Source organism: Heterodontus francisci, chromosome 29 (assembly GCF_036365525.1).
Source record: "Heterodontus francisci isolate sHetFra1 chromosome 29, sHetFra1.hap1, whole genome shotgun sequence".
NCBI lineage: Eukaryota > Metazoa > Chordata > Chondrichthyes > Heterodontiformes > Heterodontidae > Heterodontus > Heterodontus francisci.
In genome coordinates, this window is record NC_090399.1 from 6,155,073 (window position 1) to 6,161,519 (window position 6,447).

Below are 6,447 nucleotides of genomic sequence, written 5' to 3' on the forward strand. Positions count from 1 at the left end.
TTATTTCATCCTTCGTCTAATTTGACGAATTAACAAAAATCTTTTGTTCTTCCTTTCAGGTGTTAAGGAACGCAAGCTCCAGCAGCTGATGGGGACGAATGTCCCTCCAGATCCTTCTTCCCCTTCACTTCCCTCTGACCCCACCCCTTCTGATCTGACCCCTAGCCATTTATTCACCATAACCTCTGACCTCTCCCTCTCTGACGCTGAACGTTCTGTACTCAGCAAAGGCCTCAGTTTGATCCCCTTACACCCCACCTCAATGAATTTCACGCACGGTATGATGTTGAGATCTTCTTCCGTTGCCTTCACATCCAGGCTCACTTCTTTGACCAGGAGTCCTCCCCCCGACTAGCAGACCCATTCACCCACCTCCAAGATTCTCCCTCTACCTGGACCCCTCCCTCTGGCCTCTTACCCGCTCTTGATCTTTTCATTGAAAACTGTCAGTGAGACATTGGTCATCCCAATTTCTCTGCCCCCCTCACTCACTCTAACCTGTCTCCCTCGGAACTTGCTGCACTCCGTTCTCTCAGGTCTAACCCCGACATTCTGATCAAACCTGCAGACAAGGGGATGCTGTTGTTGTCTGGTGTATCAACCTCTACCTTGCAGAGGCTCAGCACCAACTCTCAGACACTTCTTCCTACCTCTCTCTGGACCGTGACCCCACCACCGAATATCAAGCTACTGTCCACAGGACAGCCCGCTTCTACCTCCTTCCCAAAATCCACAAACAGGACTGTCCTGGCAGACCCACTGTGTCAGCCTTTTCCTGCCCCACTAAATTTTTTTCTTCCGATCTTGACTCAATCTTTTCTCCGTTAGTCCAGTCTCTTCCCACCTACATCTATGATTCTTCTGACGCCCTATGTCATTTTGACAATTTCCAGTTTCCTGGCCCTAACCGCCTCCTCTTCACTATGGACGTCCAATCTCTCTACATCTCCATCCCCCACAAGGACGGTTTGAGGGTTCTCTGCTTCTTCCTTGAACAGAAGCCCAACCAGTCCCCATCCACCATCACCCTCATCCACCTGGCTGAACTTGTTCTCACACTGAACATGTTCTCCTTCAACTCTACTCACTTCCTTCAAGTAAAAGGGGTTTCTGTGGGTACCCGCATGGGTCCTAGTTATGCCTGTCTTTTTGTGGATATGCCGAACATTCCTTGTCCCAGTCCTATTCAGGCCCCCTTCCCCCAACTCTTTTTGATGACTGTATCGGTGCCGTTTCCTGCTCCCGCCTCGAGCTGTAAAACTTTATCAACTTTGCTTCTAATTTCCACCCTTCTCTCACTTTTACATGGTGCATCTCCGACACTTCCCTTCCCTTCCTTGGCTTCTCTGTCTCCATCTCTGGAGATAGGCTGTCCACTAATATCCATTATAAGCCCACCAATTCCCACAGCTGCCTCAACTACACTTCTTCACGTCCTGCCTCCTGTAAGGACTCCATTCCATTCTCCCAGTTTCTCCGTCTCCAACGCATCTGCTCTGATGATGCTACCTTCCATGACGGTGCTTCTGATATGTCTTCCTTTTTCCTCAACCGAGGATTCCCCCACTGTGGTTGACAGGGCCCTCAACCATGTCCGGCCCATTTCCCGCACCTCTACCCTCAACCCTATCCTCACCCCTTCCCCTCCCTCCCAGAACCACGACAGGGTTCCCCTTGTCCTCACTTTCCACCCCACCAGCCTCCATATGCAAAGGATCATCCTCCGCCATTTCCGCCACTTCCAGCGCGATGCCACTACCAAACGCATCTTCCCCTCCCTTCCCCTGTCAGCATTCTGAAGGGATTGTTCCCTCCGCGACACCCTGGTCCACTCCTCCATTACCCCCAACACCTTGTCCCCTTCCCACGGCACCTTCCCCTGCAATTGCAGGAGGTGTAATACCTGCCCATTTACCTCCTCTCTCCTCACTATCCCAGGCGCCAAACACTCCTTTCAGGTGAAGCACTTGTACTTCTTTCAATGTAGTAAACTATAATCGCTGCTCACAATGTGATCTCCTCTACATTTGGGAGACCAAACGCAGATTGGGTGACCGCTTTGTGTAACACCTCCACTCATGACACTGAGCTTCCGGTTGCTTGCCATTTCAACACTCCCCCCTGCTCTCATGCTCACATCTCTGTCCTGGGATTGCTGCAGTGTTCCTGTTAAAATCAACGCAAGCTCGAGGAACAGCATCTCATTTACCGATTAGGCACACTACAGCCTACCAGACTGAACGCCAAGTTCAATAGTTTCAGAGCATGACGGGCCCCCTTTTTATTTGTAGTTATTTTTCTTTTTTCTTTTTATTTTAGTTTGTTTCATCATTCTTTTGTTTTTACCTTGTGCCTGCCCACTTTGTTCATGTTTGTGCTTTGGGCCAGGGCTGTTCATTTTTCTGTCAATAACACCCTCTCTGCACTAATGCTTTGCCTTTCAGCGCACCATTTGCCTTTGCTCCATGACCTTCTGGGCAGCTAGTCTCTGTGACCCTGTCCTATCAACACCTTCTCTTTGGTTCTCTTTTGCCCCACCCCTGCTTTACTTGCTTAAAACCTATTATATTTCTAGCCTCTGCCAGTTCTGAAGAAGGGTCACTGACCTGAAACGTTAACTCTGCTTCTCTCTACACAGATGCTGCCAGACCTGCTGAGTATTTCCAGCATTTCTTGTTTTTATTTCAGATTTCCAGCATCTGCAGCATTTTTCTTTAATTTTAGTTATGAATTGACGAGTTGTACATTTCGTCTGCTCTCTGAGAAATCGTATTGTGGATAAAATGGCTGTGGCTTTTTCCTATGTAAAGGTGGCGACTGTACCTGTGAGTAATGCATTTCGGGTGCAGTACGTTTCTGGGAGAGAAACAGAAAATACTGGGAATACTCAGCAACTTCTGGAGACAGAAACAAAGTTAATGTTTCAGCTTGATGACCTTTCATTAGGTTTCTTTCATCAGGACTGGACAAAGTTAGAGATGTGACAGGTATTGAGCAAATACAGAGGCAGGGAAATAAGGAGGTGGGGAAGAACAAAAGGGAAGGTCTGTAAAAGGGTGGAAGGTAGGAGAAATTAAATGACAAAAGGAATGATGGTACAAGGCAAAAGGAGATGGTAATTGGACAAGGAAAACAACAAAGGATGGGTGTAGAGGTGCAAATGTGAAGAGCAGATCTGAAGAGCTCATGACTCATGAGGGTCAATTAGATATTAAAAATCCTTCAGCCAAAGTGAAATGATGGTGCCCGAAAAAACATTAATGGTATACCAGAGCCATCGAGTTATACAGCACAGAAACAGGCCCTTCGGCCCAGCCATCAAGCACCTTTCTATTCTAATCCCATTTTCCAGCACTTTTCCCATAGCCTTGCATGCTATAGCGTTTCAATTGCTCATCTAAATACTTCTCAAATGGTGTGAGGGTTCCTGCCTCTACCACTCCTTCAGGTAGTGTGTTTCAGAATCCAACCACCCTCTGGGTGAAAAACGTTTTCCTCACATCCCCTCTAAACCTCCTGCCTCAAACCTGAAATCTATACCTCCTGGTTATTGAACCCTCCACTAAGGGAAAACGTTTCTTCCTATCAATGCCCCTCAAAATTTTGAATTCCTCAATCAGGTCCCCCCTCAGCCTTCTCTGCTCTAAGGAAAACAACCCTAGCCTATCCAGTCTCTCTTCATAGCTGAAATACTCCAGCCCAGCAACATCATGGTGAATCTCCTCTGCACCCTCTCCAGTGCAATCACATCCAGAACTGTACACAGTACTCCAGCTGTGGCCTAACTAGCGTTTTATACAGCTCCATCATAACCTCCCTGCACTTATATTCTATGCCTCGGCTAATAAAGGCAAGTATCCCATATACCGTCCGAACCACCTTATCTAGCTGTGCAGCTGCCGTCAGTGATCTATGGACAAGTACACCAAGGTCCCTCTGACCCTCTGTACTTCCTAGTGTCCTCCCACGCATTGTATATTCTCTTGCCTTGTTAGCCCTCCCAAAATGCATCACCTCACACTTCGCAGGATTAAATTCTATTTGCCACAGCTCCGCCCATCTTACCAGCCCATCTACATCATCCTGTAATCTAAGGCTTTCCTCCTCACTATTTATTACACTACCAATTTTCGTGTCATCTGCGAACTTACTGATCATACCTCCTGCATTCATGTTGAAATCATTAATATACACTACAAACAGCAATGGTCCCAGCATTGAACCCTGCGGTACACCACTGGTCACAGGCTTCCACTGCAAAAACAACCCTCGACCATAAACCTCTGTTTCCCGCCAGGAAGCCAATTTTGGATCCAATTTGCCAAATTACCCTGGATCCCATGGGCTCTCACCTTCTTAACCAATCTCACATGCAAGACCTGATCAAAAGTCTGTCTGAAATCCATGTAGACTACATCAACTGCTTTACCCTCACCTACACACCTCGAAAAATTCAATCAAGTTAGTTAGACATGATCTTCCCCGACAAAGCTATCCTGACTGTCCCTTTATTAAACAAAGAACAAAGAACAGTACAGCACAGGAACAGGCCATTCAGCCCTCCAAGCCTGCGACGATCTTGATGCCTGCCTAAACTAACACCTTCTGCACTTCCGGGGACCGTATCCCTCTATTCCCATCCTATTCATGTATTTGTCAAGATGCCTCTTAAACGTCGCTATCGTACCTGCTTCCACCACCTCCCCCGGCAGCAAGTTCCAGGCACTCACCACCCTCTGTGTACAGAACTTGCCTCGCACATCCCCTCTAAACTTTGCCCCTCTCACCTTAAACCTATGTCCCCTAGTAACTGACTCTTCCACCCTGGGAAAAAGCTCCCGACTATCCACTCTGTCCACGCTGCTCATAACTTTGTAAACCTCTATCATGTCGCCCCTCCACCTCCGTCATTCCAGTGAAAACAATCCGAGTTTATCCAACCTCTCCTCATCGCTAATGCCCTCCAGACCAGGCAACATCCTGGTAAACCTCTTCTGTACCCTCTCCAAAGCCTCCACGTCCTTCTGGTAGTGTGGCGACCAGAATTGCACGCAATATTCTAAGTGTAGCCTAACTAAAGTTCTGTGCAGCTGCAGCATAACTTGCCAATTTTTATACTCTATGCCCCGACCGATGAAGACAAGCATGCCGTATGCCTTCTTGACTACCTTATCCACCTGCGTTGCCACTTTCAGTGACCTGTGGACCTGTACGCCCAGATCTCTCTGTCTGTCAATACTCCTCAGGGTTCTGCCATTTACTGTATACTTCCCACCTGCATTAGACCTTCCAAAATGCATTACCTCACATTAGTCCAGATTAAACTCCATCTGCCATTTCCCCGCCCAAGTCTCCAACCGATCTGTATCCTGCTGTATCCTCTGACAATCCTCATCACTATCCGCAACTCCACCAACCTTTGTGTTGTCCGCAAATTTACTAATCAGACCAGCTACTAATCAGACCTGCCTCTCCAAGTGGAGATTAATCCTGTCCCTCAGAATTTTTTCCAGTAGTTTCCCTACCACTGATATACTCACCAGCCTGTAATTACCTGGTTTATCCCTGCTACCCTTCTTGAATAATGGCACCACATTCGCTATCCTCCAGTCCTCCAGTCCCTCGCCTGTGGCCAGAGAGAGTTTGAAAATTTGTGCCAAAGCCCCTGCTATCTCCTCCCTTGCCTCACATAATAGCCTGGGATACATTTCAGCTGGGCCTGGGAATTTACCCACTTTTAAGTCCGCTAAAACAGCTAATATTTCCCCCCTTTCAATGCTAATATGCTAATAAGTATATCACGATCCCCCTCCCTGATCTCTACACCGACATCGTCCTTCTCGATAGTGAACACAGATGAAAAATAATCATTTAAAACCTCACCTATATCCTCCGGCTTCGCACACAGATTGCCACTTTGGTCCCTAATGGGCTTTTTGTTTTCCCTGGTTATCCTCTTGCCCTCAATATACTTATAAAACGCCTTCGGGTTTTCCTTTATCTTGCCTGCCAATGTTTTTTTATGCACCCTCTTCGCTCTCTGAATGACTTTTTTAAGTACCTCCCTGCACTTTCTATACTTCTCTAGAGGCTCCGTTGTTTTCAGTCCTCTGAACCTGCCAGAAGTCTCCTTTTTTTTTATCCTTATCCAATCCTCGAAATCCATTGACATCCAGGGTTCCCTGGATTTGTTAGTTCTACCCTTCATCTTTATGGTAAAATGTTAGCCCTGAACTCTCACTATTTGCTTTTTGAATGTCTCCCACTGGTCTGATCCAGACTTTCCTCAAGTAGCTGCTCCCAGTCCACTTTGGCCAGATCCTGTTTTATCATATTGAAATCAGCCTTCCCCCAATTCAGTACCTTTATTTCTGGTCCATCGTTGTCCTTTTCCATAACTACCTTAAATCTTACAGAGTTATGGACACTATTCATGAAACGCCCCCC